The sequence below is a fragment of the Chlorocebus sabaeus genome, chromosome 17 (assembly GCF_047675955.1).
Source record: "Chlorocebus sabaeus isolate Y175 chromosome 17, mChlSab1.0.hap1, whole genome shotgun sequence".
In the NCBI taxonomy this organism is placed as follows: domain Eukaryota; kingdom Metazoa; phylum Chordata; class Mammalia; order Primates; family Cercopithecidae; genus Chlorocebus; species Chlorocebus sabaeus.
Window position 1 is genome coordinate 4,070,676 of NC_132920.1, and position 21,779 is coordinate 4,092,454.

At 43.0% G+C, this 21,779-nt stretch overlaps 1 pseudogene; it reads left to right on the forward strand.

Annotated features, from left to right (window-relative positions):
- Nucleotides 1-14,739: 14,739 nt before the first annotated feature.
- Nucleotides 14,740-20,117, forward strand: LOC103222256 (N-alpha-acetyltransferase 40 pseudogene; annotated as a pseudogene).
- Nucleotides 20,118-21,779: the final 1,662 nt, after the last annotated feature.

Here is a 21,779-nt window from a genome sequence, read left to right on the forward strand (position 1 = left end):
CCCATACTGATGTATTCAGATTTATATCTGCCATCTAATATTTCCTTTGTATTTGACTCAGCTGTTCTGTTTTTATTCTTGCTTTCTTTTAAGTGAATTGACTTTTTAAATACTATTTTATGTTAGTTATACATCTTCTTTTAGAAATTATGCTAGAAGTTACAGTAAACATTCATGACTAACTACAGTTGAGTATATTTTCAACTTCCCTGATAATGTGGGGACTTTGGTATATCTTAACTCCACTTATTTTCTTCCTCTCCATTGACTTTTCTTGCCTTGAATTTTAATTCTAGATAAATGTTATAGACTAAATTGCATCCCCTCAAAATTCTTATTTGAACCCTGACCCACAATGTGACTGTATTTTGAGATAGGGCCTTTAAAAAGGTTATTAAGGTTAAGTGAGGTCATGATGGCAGAGCCATAATCCAATAGAACTGGTGTCCTTATAAGAAGAGCAAGAGGCACCAGGGAGTTGCACATGCAGAGTAAAGAACATGTGAGAGCTCAGTGAGAAGACAGTCCTCTGCAAGCCAGGCAGACAGGGCTCAGAAGAAACCAACCCCACTAACCCCTTAATCTTGGACTTCCAGCCTCCAGAACTGTGGGAAAATAAAAGATATCTCATTATGTATATACAAATATTCCAAAATTCAAAAAAACAAATCCCAAATATGGACCCAAACACTTCTGGTCCCAAGCATATTGAAAAAGAAATACTCAACCTGCATTTGAAACTTCAAAAGACATAATTACTCTTGTTTTGTAGGGTCAATATTCATTTGTATTTTAAATACATATATACTGTTTGGTGCTCTTCATTCCTACCTGCATTTTTTCATTTCTGTCTGATATCATTTTTCTGAAGAATTCCCTTCAGTGTTCTTTTCAGTACAGGCCAGCAGGTGATCGTTTATTTTACTTTATTTTTAAAGGATATTTTTTGTTGAGTTTGGAATTGTAACTTGGCAAATATTTTCTTTTAAAATACTTTAAAGATATTCCTTTGGAATATTTTAGAGAAACTATTCCAAATATTTTGGAAAAACTATTCCAAATATCTTTTCCTGCTTCCTGCATTTCTGTTGAGAAGTAAGCTTTCAGTCTTATTGTTGGAGGTTTGAAGGTAATGTGTTTCCCAGCACCCTCTACCTCCACCCTCAGCAGTTGTTTAGATTTTTCTCTTTATCTTTGGTTGTTAGCTGTTTTATCTTGATGTATTTATATGCAATTTTCTTTGACTTTATCCTGCTTGGGGTTCCCGAAGTTCCTAAATCTGAGTTTCGACCTTTTTTTGTCAGTTTCAAAAATTTATTTTCAAATCTTATTTCTGCTCATCAACTTTTTCCTCTTCTTTTGGAACTCCTTTTACATGAATTTTAGATTGTTTGTGTTTCACATATACTTTTACCTATATTTTTATTTTTTTCTTTCTCTGCTTCAATTTGGATATTTTCTATTAACCTGTCTTCCAATTCAATAATCCTCTTCTCTGCTTTCAAAACCACCTATTACATTTTTAATTTTAGATGTTTTATGTCTCAGTTCTAGAACCGGCATTAGTTTTTATATGTTATACTGTCAAAAATGAAAGTGGACATTACCATCTGCTTTACATGTCCAAATTTTTTTTTTTTTTACTGTCATTTCTTCTCTTGTATTAGTCACCTCTTTTCACAATGTTACTGAATAACAACTGCAAATTTTGGTGGCTTAAGAAAACAATCATTTATTTTCTCGCAGATGTTAGCTGGGATGTATTCTAAGCAGCAGGTTGTCCAGACCTACTCAATGTCTTTCCCATTCCACTTGGACCAGAATGCTAGCCAGTGCAGCTCTTCACATAGTGATGGTAGAAGCATAAAAGGCAAGATTGTAACTGCCCAATGGGCTCACCTTGCCTGCTGCCTAGACTGAGCCAATGTATCAAGACAGGGGAATTGCAATAGAGAAAGAGTTATTCACACAGAGCCGGCTGTGTGGGAGAACAGAATTTTATTATTACTCAAATCAGTCTCCCTGAGCATTTGGGGAGCAGAGTTTTTAAGGACAACTTGGTGGGTGTGTGGGAAGCCAGTGAGTCAGGAGTGCTGATTGGTCAGAGATGAAATCATAGGGAGTTGAAGCTGTCTTCTTGTGATGAGTCAGTTCCTGGATAAGGGGCTGCAAGATCAGATGAGCCAGTTTATTGATCTAAGTGGTGCCATCAAACGCAGGGTCTGCAAAATATTTCAAGCATTGATCTTAGGAGCAATTTAGGGAGGGTCAGAATCTTGTAGCTTCCAGCTGCATGATTCCTAAATGATAGTTTCTAATCTTATGGCTACTCTCAGTCCTACAAAAGCAATCTAGTCCCCAGGCAAAAAGAAGGTCTGCTTTGGGAAAGGGCTCTTATGATCTTTATTTTAAACTATAAACTAAGTTTCTCCCAAAGTTAGTTCAGCTACACCCAGAATGAACAAGCACAGCTTGCAGGTTAGAAGAAGATGGAGCTGGTTAAATTAGATCTCTTTTGCTGTCTCAGTCATAATTTTGCAAAGGTGGTGTCAAGATCAGTTATGAGTTTTAAGCCTCTGGTCACATCACATCTACCTATAACTGATTGGCCAAAGCAAGCCACATGGCTGAGTTGAAAGTCAAGGAGCAGGGAAATGTACTTCTCCTCAAGTGTGAGGAAGTTCAGTTACATAAGAAAGGGAGTGAGGAAGAATCAGCCCCTATTTCAAGCATCTCTGCTTGTTGTTCTTATCTTGTAAGATTAAATAATTTTTTAACTACTCATTTCCTGGGATTTTGGAAGAGGAGGAATTATATATCCAATCTCTCATTTTAACTCAAAATATTACTTGTTTCTTGAGAGATTCTCATCTACTAATTTCATTATGTGATGCACTTCAAATGTCAAGTTTTATCTCTATTAGTTTTCTATTGCCATGTAACAAATCACCACAAATTTAGCATCTTTAAACAATATGCATTTATAAATTCACTGTTTTCATGAGTCAGGAGTCTGAGCACAGCTTCTCAGGATGTTTGCACAGGGTGTTGGCCAGTATGCATTCTCATGTGGTGCATGTTGTTCTCTTCTAAGTTCACGTGCTTGCTGGAAGATCAGTTCCGTCATATCTCAGGACAAGGCCCAGCTTGGATACCTCTCCACTTGCAGGGGGACAACAATGAAGAGAATCCAGAATCCAATACTTGGCCCTGTCTTTGCCCTCTGGGATACTGCAGGTGCTGAGAAGATTTCAGCAGCTGCATTCCTGGGGAAAAAAATCCAACTGTAGAAATGAAACAGCAATTGAAGAGCATGAAGACAGAGAAGATGTATCCTGGGGGTTCTCACCCAGTATGGTAAAGGGCCTTGCAGGGGGACAAACAGGACAATGGGAAGCTCAGGAGAAGGTGATATTCAGAAGCCCCAGACAACACAGAGGGGAAGCCTGATATTCACAATAGCCATAGTCTAATAACAGCTAACACCTAATGAGTCCTTCAGTGACAGGCATTGTATTGATATACACTTTCCATCCCTATGTATTTACTCCTCACCATAAGCCTAGGAGGTAGCTGGCATTACAATCTCCATTCCCAAATGAGGAAGCTGTGGTCCAGAGAAGTGAAGTAACTTGCTCAACATCACAGAACTCTGTTAAATAATGTTTATGGGAGGCCATTGAATTGGACTGAATTCCTGCTCTAGGCCCCAACAGACCTACCCCAAATAGAGTTACTCATACTATGGTTCCACATCACCAAACCAGATGCTAAGCTGTTTACTTGTAAAGTCTGATCTTTTGAGAAATCAGAAGAGATATGATAGCCACACCTCACTAAGCCACCAAGACTCTCTGTAAGGAAAGTAACTTTGAAATGACAAGTCCACCTGATGTTCCTTGTTTCGGCTTTCTTCAGCCTTTTCTGCCTATGAAGCCTGCCCTCCATGCTCAGCTCAGTTGAGCTCCCTATGAAGCCTGCCCTCCATGCTCAGCTCAGTTGAGCTCCCTATGAAGCCTGCCCTCCATGCTCAGCTCAGTTGAGCTCCCTTCTATTTTGTGGGCTGGATGCTGTCTGGTTCATGAGTCACTAATAATTGTCTGTTAGATCTTTTAATCTCAATTTGTTGAAAGTTGGTTCTTTGACAGCTTGTAAGTAGGAATAGAAACCCAGAATAAAACCTAAAATGTTCTTGCCCAAATCTGGCTCATGAGCAACACCCAGTAGGATCTATGAGCAGATGAGGTACCCCAGATAGGTAAAAGCTGTCAGGCCCCAGTGAGAGGTGAAGCTGGCTGGGCTTCTGGGTCGCGTGGGGACTTGGAGAACCTTTATGTCTAGCTAAAGGATTGTAAATGCCCCAATCAGCGCTCTGTGTTTAGCTAAAGGTTTGTAAACACACCAATCAGCACTCTGTAAAATGGACCAATCAGCAGGACATGGGCGGGGCCAAATAAGGGAATAAAAGCTGGCCACCTGAGCCAGCAGCGGCAACCCGCTGGGGTCCCCTTCCACACTGTGGAAACTTTGTTCTTTTGCTCTTCACAATAAATCTTGCTGCTGCTCACTCTTTGGGTCTGCACTGCCTTTATGAGCTGTAACACTCACTGTGAAGGTCTGCAGTTTCACTCCTGTAGTCAGTGAGACCATGAACCCACTGGGAGGAACAAACAACTCTGGACGTGCCACCTTTAAGAGCTGTAACACTCACTGCAAAAGTCTGCAGCTTCACTTCTGAAGGCGGTGAGACCACGAACCCACTGGAAGGAAGAAACAACTCCCGACACACCACCTTTAAGAGGTGTAACACTCACTGTGAAGGTCTGCGGCTTCACTCCTGAAGTCAAGTGAGACCACAAACCCACCAGAAGGAAGAAACTCTGGATACATCAGAATATCTGAAGGAACAAACTCCAGACACACCATCTTTAAGAAGTGTAACATTCGGCTGGGTGTGGTGGCTCATACCTGTAATCCCAGTACTTTGGGAGGCCGAGGCAGGTGGATCACGAGGTCAGGAGATGGAGACCATCTTGGCTAACACGGTGAAGCCCTGTCTCTACTAAAAATACAAAAAATTAGCTGGGCGTGGTGGCAGGCACCTGTGGTCCCAGCTATTTGGAAAGCTGAGGCAGAAGAATGGCATGAACCCCGGAGGTGGAACTTGCAGTGAGCCAAGATGGTGCTACTGCACTCCAGCCTGGGCCACAGAGCGAGACTCCGTCTCGAAACAAAACAAAACAGAAAAACAAACAAAAAAACTGTAACACTCACTGCAGGGATCCAAGGTTTCATTCTTGAAGTCAGCAAGACCAAGAACTCACAGGAAGGAACCAATTCTGGACACATTTTGGCTACCCAAATGGGACAATCACCAAGCGGTGAGTACCGTTGGACCCCTTTCACTTGCTATTCTGTCCTATTTTTCCTTAGAATTTTGGGGCTAAATACCGGGCACCTGTCAGCCAGTTAAAAGTGACTAGTGTGGCCACTGGACTAAAGACACGGGTGTCAGGGAAAGGGCTCTCTACCAACCCCCGACTCTTTGGGAGTGGGAGAGTTGGTTTGCCTGGAACCAGCTTCTGCTTTTCCTGTACTTCTGGGCTGAGCCAAGGGTCAACAGAGAGGAAAGCCATACAACCCTGGGGTCCCAACAACAGGTTGGTTGACCCTGCAGCCATGAGCAGAACTCTCAAAGTCATGTTGTCCAAGCGAGACTCACCCATCTATCCTATCTATCCTGACTCTTGCCTCCTGGGTCCTAGTGCCTGTCAGATAATCTTCCTCTCCCCTCTCTTCTCCTTGGCTAGTCCCACTTCTAAAAACCACTCCCTGTCTCTGGTGCTTTTCTAGTTTCTCCTATAAGAATGATTTCTAGTATAAACTTCAGGACTGTTACCTTCTTTAGGCACCTGGGCTCACCAATCAGAAAGACATAATTTTTGCCCAAAGCCCTGTTGGGGAAGGGGGACTATCTGGAATTCTAGGATCCCTCCTCAGACAAGCAGGCCTAACAGAAACTATTCCTGAAGCTAGGATATGGGGAGCTTCAGAAATGATATCCTTCTTATTCAAGTGAGGACAAAAGGCGTCACTCTTCCAACCCTGGAGATCCCTTCCCTCCCTCAGGGTATGGCCATCCACTTCATTTTTGGGGCATAACATCTTTATAGGACAGGAGTAAAGTCCCAGCACTAACAGGAGAATGCTTAGGACTCTAACAGGTTTTCGAGAATGAGTCGGTAAGGGCCAGTAAATTCGATTTTTCTCAGTCCTCCTTGTGGTCTAGGAGGAAAACTGGTATTTTTGCTGCTGCGTTGGTGAGCACAACTATTCTGATCAGCAGGGTCCAAGGACCATTGCGGGTTCTTGGGCAGGGGGAGAAACAAAACAAACCAAAACCGTGGACAGTTTTGTCTTCCAGATGGGAAACACTCAGGCATCAACAAGCTGACCCTTGAAATGCATCCTAAGCCACTGGGACCAATTTGACCCACAAACCCTGAAAAAGAAGTGGCCCATTTTTTTCCTGCACTATGGCCTGGCCCCAATATTCTCTCTCTGATGGGGAAAAATGGCCACTTGAGGGAAGTATAAATTACAATACTATCCTGCAGCTTGACCTTTTCTGTAAGAGCGAAGGTAAATGGAATGAAATACCTTGTGTCCAAGCTTTCTTTTCATTGAAGGAGAATACACAACTATGCAAAGCTTGGAATTTACATCCCACAGGAGAACCTCTCAGCTTACCCCCATAGCCTAGCCTCCCTATAGCCCCCCTTCCTATTAATAATAAGCCTCCTCTAATCTCCCCCTCCCAGAAGGAAATAAGCAGAGAAATCTCCAAGGGACCACAAAATCCCCCAGACTATCGGTTATGTCCCCTTCAAGCTGTAGGGGGAGGGGAATTTGGCCCAACCCAGGTACATGTCCCCTTCTCCCTCTCTGATTTAAAGGAGATCAAGGCAGACCTGGGGAAGTTTTCAGATGATCCTGATAGGTACATAGATGTCCTACAGGGTCTAGGGCAAACCTTCTATCTCACTTAGAGAGATGTCAGGCTATTGTTAGATCAAATCCTGGCCTTTAATGAAAAGAATGTGGCTTTAGCTGCAGCCCGAGAGTTTGGAGATAGCTGGTATCTTAGTCAAGTAAATGATAGAATGACAGCCAAAGAAAGGGACAAATTCCCTACCGGTCAGCAAGCCATCCCCAGTATGCATCCCCACTGGGACCTCAGCTCAGATCGTGGGGACTGGAGTCATAAACATGTGTTGACCTGTGTTCTAGAAGGACTAAGGAGAATTAGAAAAAAGCCCATGAATTATTCAATGATGTCCACCATAACTCAGGGAAAGGAAGAAAATCCTTTGGCCTTCCTTGAGTGGCTAAGGGAAGCCTTAAGAAAATATACTCCCCTGTTACCTGACTCACTAGAGGGTCATTTGATTCTAAAGCAGGTATCAGGAGAAAGCTCCAAAAGAAAGCCCTGGGCCCTGAACAAAATCTGGAGGCATTATTAAACCTGGCAACCTCAGTGTTCTATAATAGGGACCAAGAGAAACAAGCCCAAAAGGAAAAGCGATATCAGAGAAAGGCCGCGGCCTCAGTTGTGGCCCTCAGACAAACAAACCTTGGTGGTTCAGAGAGGATAGGAAATGGAGCAGGCCAATCACCTGGTAAGGCTTGTTATCAGTGTGGCTTACAAGGACACTTTAAAAAAGATTGTCCAATGAGAAACAAGCCGCCCTCTCATCCATGTCTGCTATGCTGAGGTAATCACTGGAAGGCACACTGCCCCAGAGTACAATGGTTCTCTGGGCCAGAAGCCCCCAGCCAGATGATCCAACAACAGGACTGAAGGTGCCCAGGGCAAATGCCAGCTCATGTCATCCACACTGAGCCCCAGGTAAGTTTAACCATTGAGGACCAGGAAATTGACTTCCTCCTGGACTCTGACTCGGCCTTCTCAGTGTTAATCTCCTGTCCCAGACGACTGTCCTCAAGGTCTGTTACCATCTGAGGAATTCTGGAACAGCCTGTAACCAGGTATTTCTCCCACCTCCTCAGTTGTAATTGGGAGACTTTGCTCTTTTCACATGCCCTTCTTGTTATGCCTGAAAGTCCCACACCTTTATTAGGGAGGGACATATTAGCCAAAACTGGAGCTATTATTTACATGAATATGGGGAACAAGTTACCCATTTGTTGTCTCTTGCTTGAGAAGGGAGTCAACCCTGAAGTCTGGGCATTGGAAGGATAATTTGGAAGGGCAATTTTGCCTGCCCAGTCCAAATCAGGCTAAAAGATCCCACCACTTTTCCTTATCAAAGGCAATATCCTTTAAGGCCTGAAGCTCATAAAGGATTACAGGATATTGTTAAACACTTAAAAGCTCAAGGCTTAATAAGGAAATGCAGCAGTCCCTGCAACACCCCGATTCTAGGAGTACAAAAGCCGAATGGTTAGTGGAGACTAGTGCAAGATCTTAGACTCATCAATGAGGCATTAATTCCTCTATATCCAGTTGTACCCAACCCCTATAACCTGCTCTCAAATACTGTAGGAAGCAGAATAGTTCACTGTTCTGGACCTCAAGGATGCCGCCTTCTGTATTGCCCTGCACTCTGACTCCCAGTTTTTCTTTGCCTTTGAGGATCCCACAGACCACACATTCCAACTTATGTGGACAGTCTTGCCCCAGGGATTTAGAGATAGCCCTCATCTGTTTGGTCAGGCACTGGCCCAAGATCTGGACTTCAGGTCCAGGCAGTCTGGTCCTTCAGTACATGGATGATTTACTTTTGGCTACCAGTTCAGAAGCCTCATACCACCAGGCTACTCTAGATCTCTTGAACTTTCTAGTTAATCAAGAGTACAAGGCATCTAGGTTGAAGGTCCAGCTTTGCTACAGCAGGTCAAATATTTAGGCCTAATCTTAGCCAGAGGGACCAGGGCCCTCAGCAAGGAATGAATACAGTCTATACTGGCTTATCCTTGCCCTAAGACATTAAAACAGTTGCGGAGGTTCCTTGGAATCACCAACTTTTGCTGACTATGGATCCCCAGATACAGTGAGATAGCCAGGCCCCTCTATACTCTAATCAAGGAGACCCAGAGGGCAAATACTCATCTAGTAGAATGGAAACCAGGGGCAGAAACAGCCTTCAAACCCTTAAAGCAGGCCCTAGTACAAGCTCCAGCTTTAAGCCTTCCCACAGGACAAAACTTCTTTTTGTACATCACAGAGAGAGCAGGGATAGCTCTTAGAGTCCTTACTCAGGTTCGTGGGACAACCCCACAACCGGTGGCATACCTAAGTTAGGAAATTGATGCAGTAGCAAAAGGCTGGCCTCACTGTTTATGGGTAGTTGCAGTGGTGGCTGTTTTAGTGTCAGAGGCTATCAAAATAATACAAGGAAAGGATCTCACTGTCTGGACTACTCATGATGTAAATGCATACTAGGTGCCAAAGGAAGTTTATGGCTATCAGACAACTGCCTACTTAGATACCAGGTGCTACTCCTTGAGGGACCAGTGCTTCAAAAAATGTGTGTGTGGCCCTCAACCCTGCAACTTTTCTCCCAGAGGATGAGGAACCAATCAAGCATGACTGCCAACAAATTATAGTCCAGACTTATGCTGCCCAAGATGATCTCTTAGAAGTCCCCTTAGTTAATCTTGACCTTAACCTATATACCATTGGAAGTTCATTTGTGGAGAATGGGATACGAAGGGCAGGTTATGCCATAGTGATGTAACCGTACTTGAAAATAAGCTTCTTCCCCCCGGGACCAGCGCCCAGTTAGCAGAACTAGTGGCACTTACCCAAGCCTTAGAACTGGGAAAGGGAAAAAGAATAAATGTGTATGCAGATAGCAAGTATGCTTATCTAATCCTACATGCCCATGCTGCAATATGGAAAGAAAGGGAGTTCCTAACCTCTAGGGGAATCCCCATTAAATACCACAAGGAAATTATGGAGTTATTGCACACAGTGCAAAAACCCAAGGAGGTGGCAGTCTTACAATGCCAAAGCCATCAGAAAGGTGAAGGAGAAAAAGCAGAAGAAAACTGTCGGGCAGATGCTGAGGCCAAAATTGCTGCCAGGTGGAAACTCCCATTAGAAATACCTATGGAAGGACCCTTGTTATGGAAAACCCCCTCCAAGAGATTAAGCTTCAGTATTCCCCGACTGAAACAGAATGGGGACTTTCATGGGGACATAGTTTTCTCCCCTTTGGGTGGTTAATGATAGAAGAAGGAAAGGTACTTATATCTGAAGCCAACCAGTGGTAAATACTTAAAACTCTCCACCAGACTTTTCATGTGGGTATTGAAAACACTCATCAAATGGCCAAATCGCTATTTACAGGGCCAAGTCTCCTCCGGACCATCCGACAGGTAGTCAAAGCCCGTGAGATGTGTCAAAGGAATAATCCCTTGGTCCATTGTAAGACCCCTTCTAGGGGACAAAGAATAGGTCACTATCCTGGAGAGGACTGGCAGTTAGACTTCCCCCATATGCCTAAGTCAAAGGGATTTCAATACTTGTTGGTCTATGCTGATACCTTTACAGATTGGATAGAAGCTTTCCCCTGCAAGACAGAGAAGGCTCAGGAAGTGATTAAAGTCCTAATTCATGAAATAATTCCTACATTTGGGCTTCTCCAAAGCTTAAGAGAGCAACAATGGTCCGGCTTTTGAAGCCACGATAACTCAGGGAATTTCCAGGGTGCTAGGGATACAATCTTACCTTCACTGCACTCAAAGGCCACAATCCTCAGGGAAGGTCGAGAAGGCAAATGAAACACTCCAGAGGCACTTAAGGAAACTTACACAAGAAACTCATCTCCCATGGCCTACTCTTTCGTCCATGGCCTTGTTGAGAATCTCCTCACAAAATGGGGCTCAGTCCACATGAATGCTGTATGGATGACCTTTTCTCACAAATGACCTCTTACTTGATCAGGAAATGGCCAACTTGGTCAAAGATATGATTTCTTTGGCAAAATATCAATGAAACCTTAAAAACCTACCTGAAGGATGTCTCAGAGAAAAGGGAACAGAGTTGTTTCAACCAGGAGGTCTACTGTTGGTCAAATCTCTCCCCTCTGCCTCACCATCTGTGGACTCTTTGTGGGAAGGACTATACTCGGTAATCCCCTCTACCCCCAGTGCAGTTAAGGTGGCAGGAGTGGAATCTTGGACTCGTCACACCCGAGTTAAACTTTGGACACCCCCTGAGGAACCTGCAGGACGGTCAGCTCAGGAGTCCCAAGATCAACCAGACCAGCCTCGATACACCTGTGAACTATTGGAGGACTTGCATCTCCTATTTTGGAAGGAAACATCCCAGACTAAAAAGGCTCCTCCCAATGATCCTGAAGAAAAACCCCTTCCTCCTTAAAAAAGATAAGTGAAAACTTATGAAATCTTTAACACCTCTCCTTACCCCTTTAATGGAATCCTTTTGCTAGTTCATCATATTATTAAGTAGCATACTAACCATACTCTTTGTGATAGGACTATATACTGTAGCTCCTGCTGGGACGAAAATCCTAATCACATCAATCTTCTTTCTGTCTTCCTTCCTTCCGACAGCAATTTACCCCTACCTTTAACTCAGACTGGATAAAATGATCTCGTCGTCCAGAGCACCCTCTTTAACCTTCCCATTTACTCTTTCCCTATCCATCCCTCCTGCTTCCTTGGATACCTTATAAAATCATCCCTCCCCTTCCACTAGCTCCTTATTACCTCTACAAGACTCTCAACTTAACCCACTCTCTGTTAAACCAGTCCATTCCTTCCCTGGCAAATGACTGTTGGCGTTGTATCTCTTGATCAACTTCTTATGTTGCCACTCCCATTCTCGCAAAAAACTGGGTCTTTACCAACTTAACCTACCACCCTCATTATGAAGGAAAAGACCCTTTCCGACTTCTAAATATGCAATCATTAGTCAACTTCCCCATCTCTGATAGGACCAAGAATACCCTAACAGGACATGCAATCCAACTTTTACATTCTTATATTTCCAACCTCACCTATTACACAAGCAATGAAAAGTCCATACGTGGCCCTGTAGCTACGAATACCATCATAACTTTCCAAGCCCCTTTATGCATCCAATGCAACCTGTTATCAGGCCTGCCCCTGGGGCACCTACTACCCCATCAGTGTAATTACTCCCTACAATTTCAAGCCCCAACTGATCATAGTAACTTCCGAGTCACCCAAACAGCTCCATTCAGATGGCTTGTCCGCTTCTCAGGGCCTCCCAAAATCATCACCTCCTCCCTGCTTAACAAACAGTCTGGGCTTTGTAATGGCAAACATACTGCCGGCATGACCATTCACCCCTGGACCCCCTGCAGCAGTGCCCCCACCACTAGTGATGCTTTCTCATCCCCTCTTTCAATCACTCTCTCAAATGGTTCCCAGTAGATACAAAATTTTTTTTCTCCAGTGGAAAAATAGAACACACGGAGCCACTCAGTTTGCTTCCAACACGTCTTTCCAGCTGCTCACTGGAGCTACCTTGGCAAGTACTCTAGGAGTATGGGAAAATGAAAACAAACTCTCACACCTTTTAAACATATACAACCAGTTCTGTCTACCCAGCCAAGATATATTCTTCTTATGTGGAATGTTGACCTATATCTGCCTCCCCACTAACTGGACAGGCACCTGCACCTTAGTCTTTCTAAGTCCCAACATTAACATTGCCCCAGGAGATCAGATCCTATCAGTACCTCTCAAAGCTCAAGTCCATCAGCACAGAGTCATACAACTAATACCCCTACTTATAGGGTTAGGAATGGCTATTGCTACCAGAACTGGAATAGCCAGTTTATCTACTTCATTATCCTACTACCACACACTCTCAAAGGATTTCTCAGACAGTTTGCAAGAAATAACAAAATCTATCCTTACTCTACAATCCCAAATAGACTCTTTGGCAGCAGTCACTCTCCAAAACCACTGAAGCCTAGACCTCCTCACTGCTGAGAAAGGAGGACTCTGCACCTTCTTAGGGGAAGAGTGTTGTTTTTACACTAAACAGTCAGGGATAGTACAAGATGCTGCCCAGTGTTTACAGGAAAAGGCTTCTGAAATCAGACAATGGCTTTCAAACTCTTATACCAACCTCTGGAGTTGGGCAACATGGCTTCTCTGCTTTCTAGGTCCCATGGCAGCCATATTGCTATTACTTGCTGTTGGGCCCTATATTTTTAACCTCCTTGTTAAATTTGTTTCCTCTAGAATTGAGGCCATCAATCTACAGATGGTCTTACAAATGGAAGAGCTCAACTAACAACTTCTACCGAGGACCCCTGGACAGACCCACTGGCCCTTTCACTGGCCTAGAGAGTTTCCCTCTGGAGGACACTACAACTGCAGGGCCCCTTCTTTGCCCCTATCCAGCAGGAAGTAGCTAAAGCGGTCATTGCCCAATTCCCAACAGCAGTTGGGGTGTCCTGTTTAAAGGGGGGATTGAGAGGTGAAGCCAGCTGGGCTTCTGGGTTGGGTGGGGACTTGGGAGAACTTTTATGTCTAGCTAAAGGATTGTAAATGCACCAATCAGCACTCTGTGTCTAGCTAAAGGTTTGTAAATGGACCAATCAGCACTCTGTAAAAATGGACCAATCAGCACTCTGTAAAATGGACCAATCAGCAGGACATGGATGGGGCCAAATAAGGGAATAAAAGCTGGCCACTCCCAGTGGAGACCTGCTTGGGTCCCCTTCCATGCTGTGGAAGCTTTGTTCTTTCGCTCTTCACAATAAATCTTGCTGCTGCTCACTCTTTGGGTCCGCACTACCTTTATGAGCTGTAACACTCACTGTGAACGTCTGCAGCTTCACTCCTGAAGTCAGGGAGACCATGAACCTACCAGAAGGAAGAAACTCTGGACACATCTGAACATCTGAAGGAACAAACTCCAGACACACCATCTTTAAGAACTGTAACACTCACTGTGAGGGTCTGCAGCTTCATTCTTGAAGTCAGCGAGACCAAGAACCCACTGGAAGGAACCGATTCCAGACACACCAGGGTGCCTGGCAGGGTCTCAATCACAAACAAGACAGCTTTCAGACTTTGGGAACATGTGCTCGGCTGTGGTGACAGCAAAGTGAACTTGTTGTTGAGCACCATGATATTGGAAAAAGGCTTTCAAAATTCTGCTTGGGGTAAGAATTGCCTCAGAGTTTGGAAAAGCCCTGAGTTGTTAGGGGAACAAAAATGGTGTCACGAGGAGGAAGAAGGGATAAGATTAAGGCAGGAACTGATGGTTTAAATGTTCCCAGTCATCAGGTCCTAGGTTCCAAATTGGAGTATTCTTACCCTGAGGGCTTGGGTGACTCCAGCCCCTAAGCCTAGCGTGGAGTAGAGGTAGTCAGGGGCAGCACCATTCCAATTCCGCCTTGTTGGCTGCTCATAAGGACAACAATTGCCAATGCTACTCTTGTTTAAATTGAGACACGCCCTTATGAGCTCTTCATCTCTTTAGCCAGACTCTCGTATTTTTTCTTCAATACACATTCCCTAAATAAAAAACATAAAGTGATAAAAAAAAAACTGAGGTTGAAGGTTGGAACTGAGCTTCTCTGAGAATGCTCTTCCTATATTTTTTATTTTAATTTTTTTTTTTTTTTTTTTTTTTTTTTTTTTTTTTTTTTTGAGATGGAGTCTCTATTGCTCAGGCTGGAGTGCAGTGGTGCGATCCTGGTGCAGTGGCACGATCCTGGTTCACTGCAACCTTCATCTCCCTGGTTCAAGCTATTCTCCTACTTCCACCTGCTGGGTGCTGGGATTACAGGTGTGAGCCACTGCTTCTGGCCTGAGAATGCTCTTTCTATAGAGTAGCTTGGTGTAAAGAAGAGGACTGTGGCTTCAAAAAAAGGCAGACTTCGGTTTAGATCCTGGCTCTGCTCCCTGGTACTCACCAGAAACTTATGAAGTGCTGTAACTCCCTGGTTATCACTTACCTCTCTGTGAAGTAAAGATAAGGATAAACTACAATAATTACATATAATTCTATAGGCTTGTAAAACAAAAAAAGTTATAAATAATTAAATCAATATAATTTATAAACAAAATTATGTCATAAACTTCTACATCCAGTCAGCCCTTTATAGCCACAGGCCCTCTTATCCATTAGTTTAACCAATGTGGCCCGCCAGGGGGCGCGAGTGGGCACCAGGGCCCAGTGGGAAGGGGGCCGGGAGCCCGTGAGGCGCAAGCGCAGTGCAGAACCCCTCCATTTTGTCTTCACCGCAGCCACAGCCGCAGGTCGTGAGCGCCTGCCTGCAAATGTTTGAGGGAAGACCTGAGCGTCGGCATCTCTGCTGTGGGGAGAAAGTCCAGCAAAGCCAAGAAGAAGAAACAGAAGTGGCTGGGGGAGCCAACAGCCATGGATGCTATTTGTGCCAAAGGGGATGCCGTCAACAGGCTTGGAGACCTTCTGGAGGCTTTCCTGCTGTTCAGCAAATCTGATTGAAACCGGACTAAATGTCACCACTGAGTATAGGCGAGGGTCTGGACTGCAGCCAGCCACCATGGATTGGGCCTTGGACCTGACCAAAAGCGATGTATGAGCAGACCATGTATGAGCAGAGGGAGTGGGGCTGGAAGGACAGAAAGACCCAGCCTGGTACTTCGTCGTTTGGGAATGCAGTTACCTTCTGTTGCCTTTTCTTCTGCTTTGATGTGGACTGCAGGGGATGAAGGCCTGCATGGGAAGCAAGGTGTGGCAGAAAACCCTGGGGGAACTTCCTCCTACAGAGCCTGCAGCTCATGGCCAACAGCACACAGATGAAGGAGGTTATGTTAATGGTGTTCAGGCACAACCATGGCCCCTACCAGTTCTTCAGAGAAGCCTGCAATTTGAAATTGATGACTCTTGCCCCAGCATGTCTGGTTGCTGTGGGGAGGACTGCTCCTGTAAGATCCTGAGCTATAAGAACCAAGTTTGGGGACAGCCAGCATGCCCATGCAGGTGGGCACTGTGGTGGCTGCTGCCACTGACCTCCCAGAGCCACTTGCAAATCACAGTACTCTCTTCTAAGGTCTGTCATCTCTCTTGGTCTCACCGTTTGCCAGGTGCCCTCAGAGCTGTGGCCTCCTCAGCCCTGCACCTATCGGACTGCACCCCAAGAACGCAGAACCCTGGGAGAAGTGGTATGAGCTCTTCCTCCTGTCTCCTGGGAGACCAGAGTGCTAGGAGAGAATGAAGAGGAGAGGGAAGAGTGGGTGGAGTCCTGGCCGTGAAGCTCATCCTCACATAGTGAGGCTCCTGGGCCCTGGGGTGGAGGTTCTCCCACTTCTCTGCAGCTCCTAGATAACTGGCAAACTCCCCTGCCCTACACGTAAACACTTGGGAAAGTGGAATGTTTATGTTCACTTTTATGAAAATCTTGGAGTCCTGGGTCTGTGGTTTGGAGCCCCAAAGAGGAACGCATTGGGTGTAACATCTGGGCATAGAGAGAGGCTTCAGAGAGACTAAGGTTTTCGCAGGTGGAATGCTCTGATGGAGACTGTGGGAAGAGCTTTTGTGCCAAGATGCAGGGAAGTGAGGAAAGCTCTTTCCTGCTGTTTTTATGGATCCATGGAGTGGACTCAGCTTGGGACCAGCAGCCTCTGGGCGGAAGGCTGGCTCTGTCATCATACTGTCAGTATGAGAGAGGCTGAAAGAACCAGGAATGATGTGTTATATGGGACCCGCCATGGGGATAACTGCTTCTCTAGGCTCTTGGATGTTGCTGCATTCTAAGCTTAACATCTTGGTTTCATGGCAGTGACTTGAGGTTTTTATTCATAGAAGAAAACCAGAGGTTCTGCTTGTTTCTCTCTGCCAGTCCCTACCATTCATTCTCCTCGGCTTCTTGCCTGTACCCCAGATACCTCTGTTCTTAGTCTCCAGGGGAGAATAACATCAGGGGCCCCCTCATCTTCTCCCAGAGCTATCAGCACCAAGAGATTAGAGATGCCTTTTCCTCTCATCTCTTGGTGCTGATAGCTGAGGGTAAGAGCATCCCTTCCCACCACCACCCTCCCTCTTCAGAGAGCCCCCAGACAGCAGCAGTCCCCCTGCCCTCACTCTCCAGCCTTGCCTCTTACTGCCTCAGTGAGGCATTAGTGCCACTGCCATGACCCAGCCAGGCCATAGGTAAAGCTGCAGCAGGAATGCCTCTCAGTGGCCAAAACAGCTGCTTTTCTTTCTGAGGTCACCCTGTGGCTGCAGCAGGGTTCGGAGAAGGCCTTCCTCTAATAGGATAAAGAGCCTGCAGCCTCAGAACTAATACTCATCATGATCTCGAGGCCTTGTTCCCCTTCCAGGGAAGAAAAAACAAATCCTTATCAAGGAAAAATCACCCAACACTTCCCCTTGGACATCCGTGAGTTCTGCTTTGGGGAGTATCGTAAAGGTTCTAGCCTTCATGAAATTGCTGTCCTGGAGATCTGTTGGTCTCTCTGACCTCAGCGTCTGCTCACATCTCACCCTCTGCTCAACTCAGGCAGTCTATCCTGGTAGATCTCCCCAGAGTGGTCCTTGATTCTCACCCGGATTCCTACTTGTGCAGAGGCCTGCATACACAGGGCCTCCCTCACCCAGTCTGGTCCCTGTATATAAAGAAAAAATATATATATATCTTCTTTAGCAACTTATCACTGGAATCAAAGAGAAAAAGTCATCTCTTTTTGTATTGGTTGTATCTGTATGTCAAAAAAAGACACTTTGTTAAAAAAAATTTCAACCAATGTGGATTGAAAGTATTATTTTTCTAAGTAGAAGGCCAGGCACAGTGGCTCACACCTATGATCTCAGCACTTTAAGAGGCCAAGGCAGGTGGATTGCTTGAGTCCAGGAGTTTGAGACCAGCCTGGGCAACATGACAAAACCCCTTCTCTACTAAAAATACAAAAATTAGCCAGGTGTGGCAGTGCACATCTGTAGTTCCAGCTACTCAGGAGGCTGAGATGGGAGAACCACTTGAGCTGGGAGGTAGGCAGTGAGCTGAGATTGCACCACTGCATTCCAGCCTGGGTGACAGAGTGAGACTCCATTTTAAAAAAGAAAAAAAACCAAAAAACAAAAAGCAAAAAGGTTGGTTGAGTCTCTACTGAACATCTATAGACTTTTTTCTTGTCACTTTTTTTCTTATCTCCCAAACAATACAGTATAACAACTATTTACAAAGCATTTAGATTCTATTATATCTTAAAACTAATCTAGGAGATGGTTTAAAGTACGTAGGATGATTGCATGGGTTGTACGCAAAGATTTTATGCAAATACGATATCATTTTCTATAGGAACTTGAGCATTCTTGTATTTTAGTATCCACAGGGGTCCTAGAACCAATAACCCATGGATACTGAGGAATGACTGTAATATATAATTTTATGTATAATAATTGCTAAGAGGAGTCATATTAGCTGTTATCATTTGGCTACTTATTAATAATTTTATAAATTACAAGATTAACTTTTACCAAGCTTAGCAAATAAACCTGATTTACATTGATCTGCTTTTGGAGATAAAGAATGATCTTTGGCAAGGTTTTAGACATGCATACCAGGGACCTTCATAATTGACAATAATAGTGACATTTTTGTGGGTAATAACCCACAAAACCACTATGGTAGACTGCTCTAGACTTCATAGCTGCTGCTTATGACTTACTGATACTTTATCTTTTACATTTTAAACTATGAAATATTTCAGACACTTCCCCAAACACAAAAATAATAGACACTTACATGAAGAGTCTACAGAAGGTTCATGGAAAATGAGTATTATGAAAAAACTATGCATGGATTTCAAAATTGTTTTGCACCAAAGTAAACTGAAACTAACTTGTAATATGTCTGAACAGGATCTAGTTTGAGGCACTAAAAAGAATAAGACATCAGTTTGAAAATAGCACCTATCAGAGCAATATGAATTCTGCTAAAATTGATGCAAGACCAAACATCAAATTTATGGTGAAGCTTGAGTGGAAGAATAGTGAAATCACTGATGATTTAAGACAATCATAATGAAGATAATGCCCCAAAGAAGTCAGCAGTTTACAAACAGATAACTCATTTCAAGAGAGGACGAGAATGTTGAAGATGAAGGTCCCAGCAGCAGACCATCTATGTCAAGTTTTGAAGGGGATTTAATGGCAGAAACAATAGCCAATGCCGTAGACATCTCAGTTGGTTCAACTTACACAATTTTGACTGAAAAATTAAAATTGAGCAAACTTTCCACTTGATGGATGCCAAAACCATTGCACCCAGATCAGTTGCAAACAAGAGAAGAGCTTTCAATAGAAATTTTAAATTAGTGGGATCAAGATCCTGAAGCATTCCTTCGAAGAATTAGAACAGGAAATGAAACATAGCTTTCATTTCAATCCTGAGGATAAGGCACAATCGAAGCAATGGCTACCAGGAGGAGGAAGTGCTTCAGCCAAAGTAAAACCAGACCAGTCAAGAGCAAAGGCCATGGCAAAAGATTTTCTGGATGCTCAAGGAATTTTGCTTTTTTATTTTCTGGAGGGCATTAAAATGATAACATCTATTTATTATGAGAGTGTTTTGAGAAAGTTAGCCAAAGCTTTAGCAGAAAAATGCCCAGGAAAGCTTTACCAGAGAGTCCTCCACCGTGACAATGCTCCTGCTCATTCCTTTCATCACACAAGGGCAATTTTGTGAGAGTTTTACTAGGAAGTCAGTAGGTGTCCACCCTACAGTCCTTATTTGGGTCCTTCTGACGTCTTTTTGTTTCCTAATCTTAAAGTTTTAAAGGGCACCTAGTTTTCTTCAGTTAATAAGGTAAGAAAGACTGCATTGACATGGTTAAATTCCCAGGACCCTCGCTTCTTTAGGGAGGAACTAAATGGCTGACATCATCACTTACAAAAGTGTCTTGACCTTGATGGAGCTTATACTGAAAAGAAGTTTGTTTGTTTTTTTTCTTTTTAAGTTTTTAACCTTTTAATTTCATTTTTTCCATGAACTTTCTGAAGTCGCCCCATATGCCCACTGCTGATGTTAAATGTATATATTTTGCCACATTTTTAGATCCTTTTAAGAAGCATTAAAATATTTCTAAACATTGTTTTGGCTCTTTTATATCCATAAACAATTACACCATTTGCTTAATTTGATTAAAAAATTTAAATAGATGGTATAATGATATATAATCTAAATATACTTTGCAAATTATAATTTTTTCACTCTATGCATTTGAAACTTAATCATGTTCATATACATATAACTTCCTCGGTCATTTTAATTGCCGAACAGTATTTATCATACAATCCAATGTGGTTTATTTATCTATTCCTCCTTGAGTATGAATAGATAAATTACTTTTTCTTTTGGTTTATTTATGTATTCCTCCTACTCATGGACATTTCGATCCTCTCTTCCTCCCTACTTTCTACCTCTTTTTCTCCTTCCTTTTCTTTGCTTTTCTGTTGTGCACAGCAATGGTTATCCTCTTGGATGTCTCCTGGACTACGTGTTTAAGAGTTTCCCCTGGGATGTTTCTTTACACGTGGAATTGCTCAGTTACAGAGCACCTTAACTTCACCGTTCATCCTCACCTCACTGGCTACCGCAAAACTGCTTTCCAGAGGGATTGTTTCCTTTCACTCTCCCAGAAGCCATATATGGAAATTTTCACTTCTCCACATTCTTGCTAATGCTTTATGTTATCTGACATTAATTTCTGCCCATCTGATAGGTGTGCCATGTTATTTTATTGTCATTTTAATTTTCATTTCCTTGAGTTTTATTGAAGTGGAACATTAAAAAATGTAATTATTAGACACTGATTTTCTCCATGAATCTTGTTTATATCCTTTGCACATTTACCACCTGGCTCATTGCCTTCTTCTTATCAACTAAAAGGATAACTGTATATTCTAGATATTAATCTTTTACCATATTTGTTGGCTGCCAATAACTTCATTAAATCTGTAGGCTGATTTTTTTCAGGCTGCTTATGATTCCTTTATTATATGTATTTATTATGGTAAAAACACATAACATTAAATTTATCATCTTAACTATTTAAAAATTTTTAATATTTGTGGATACATAGTAGGTAGATATATTTCTGGGGTACATGAGATGTTTTGATACAGGTGTGCAATGCATAATACTCACATCATGGAAAATGGGGTATCCATCACTTCAAGCATTTATCCTTTGTGTTACAAACCATCCAATTATACTCTTTTATTTATTTTTAAATGTACAGTTAAATTATTTTGACTATAATCGCACTGCTGTGCAATCAAATACTAGGTATTATTCATTCTGTCAAACTATTTTTTGGTACCCATTTTACCATTTTTAAGTTTACAGTTCAGTAGGGTTAAGTAGAGTCACACTGTTATGAAATGGATCTCTAGAACTTTTTCTAGACATTTTAATTTTTGAGAAAGTCAAATTAATATGTATTTTTTCTTTATTGTTTTTGATCTTAATCCTTTAAGAAACCCTTCAATATCTGGAGGTCACAGATATTTGCCCATAATTTTTTAACATATTTTTTTCTCTTTTTTATTTTTACATCTAGCTCTTTAATCCATCTGAACTTCATTTTGCATATGGTGTGAGATAGGGAACTAATTTTATCTTTTGCCATATGGGTAGTCATTTGTCTCAACATCATTTATTGAAGAGTTCATTGTTTTTCTCACTTGTTTGTAGGGTTACCACTTTCATACACCAAATGTAACATACATGTAGTCTACCTTATCATTGTGT